The following is a 1,169-nucleotide window of genomic DNA, read 5'->3' on the forward strand; positions in this document are numbered from 1 at the left end:
CACACACACACACACACACACACACACAGAGGGCTCTCTAGAGAGCTGTCCTCAACCCTCACTTCGGGCCCAGAATTCCAAGGCTCCAGTCCAGCCCCCAATAATCCAAGTCCTACCCATCTATGCAAAGCTCAGGGGTGCCTCTGGCATGTGGGAGCCTCATAGTGCCATGCCCTGTCCCCTCATTCCAGAGGCTTTCCTTGGCTGAGGGGCCGGGGGACAGCAGGGAAGGCCCAGCCTGAACCACAGTAACATGGAAACCCTCAGGGAAATTCACACTCAGTTGCCTGCCTGCCAAGGACAACATTCATATAGGCGCACTGACACACATGTGTGCACGCCGACTCGTGTGGACACAGCCCATACTCACCCTGATACGTAGGTACACACTTGTCACAGGCGTTCAAACCAGAGCGACTGCATGTTGAGTGAGGGCTGGGAACAGGAGGCTGGGGCTTAACGGGCTGCCTTCCCCAAAAGTCAGGTATTCCCAGCTTCTAGATGTTTACAGTCAAGGGAACAAATTAATATTGTTTACTACAACAGACCCAGACTTGGGAGTGTCCAGATACCCCATATCTGGAGAACAAAGGCAATCGTAATTTTGCTTTAAAGATAATAATATTGATTCTTGCAAAATATAGCAATTAAGAAAACTAATCCTTCATCACAAACCCTCGTAGGAGAGCCAATCCTCCATGTACGTGAGCATCGTGCCTGGGGTGGACGTGTCCTCCTCGTTTGGGAAGGTCCTGCTTTGTCTACGGAGTAGCTGTCCTTTCTTTCTTTTTACTTTCTCTTTTCTTTTCTTTTTTTGAGACGGAGTTTCACTCATGTTACCCAGGCTGGAGTGCAGTGGCATGATCTCGGCTCACCGCAACCTCCACCTCCCGGGTTCCAGCAATTCTCCTGCCTCAGCCTCCCGAGTAGCTGGGACTACAGGCACGCGCCACCATGCCCAGCTAATTTTGTATTTTTAGTAGAGACGGGGTTTCTCCATATTGGTCAGGCTGGTCCTGAACTCCCAACCTCAGGGGATCCGCCCACCTCGGCCTCCCAAAGTGCTGGGACTACAGGCGCGAGCCACCGCGCCGGCCAGATTTGTTGTTGTTGTTGTTTGTTTTTTGGTTTTTTTCTTTTTTTTTTTTTTTTTTTTTTTTTTTTTTTTT

At 50.0% G+C, this 1,169-nt stretch overlaps 1 long non-coding RNA gene across 1 annotated transcript in view; it reads right to left on the reverse strand.

The window, feature by feature from the left end:
- Positions 1–15: 15 nt before the first annotated feature.
- LOC108283020 overlaps positions 16–1,169 on the reverse strand; it is a 4,010-nt gene continuing 2,856 nt past the window's right edge. Inside the window, exon 3 of the long non-coding RNA XR_005195541.1 lies at positions 16–497. This is a non-coding gene — a long non-coding RNA (uncharacterized LOC108283020). The remainder of the gene's footprint in view (positions 498–1,169) is intronic.

Source organism: Cebus imitator, unplaced genomic scaffold (genome assembly GCF_001604975.1).
Source record: "Cebus imitator isolate Cc_AM_T3 unplaced genomic scaffold, Cebus_imitator-1.0 Scaffold254, whole genome shotgun sequence".
Classification (NCBI taxonomy): domain Eukaryota; kingdom Metazoa; phylum Chordata; class Mammalia; order Primates; family Cebidae; genus Cebus; species Cebus imitator.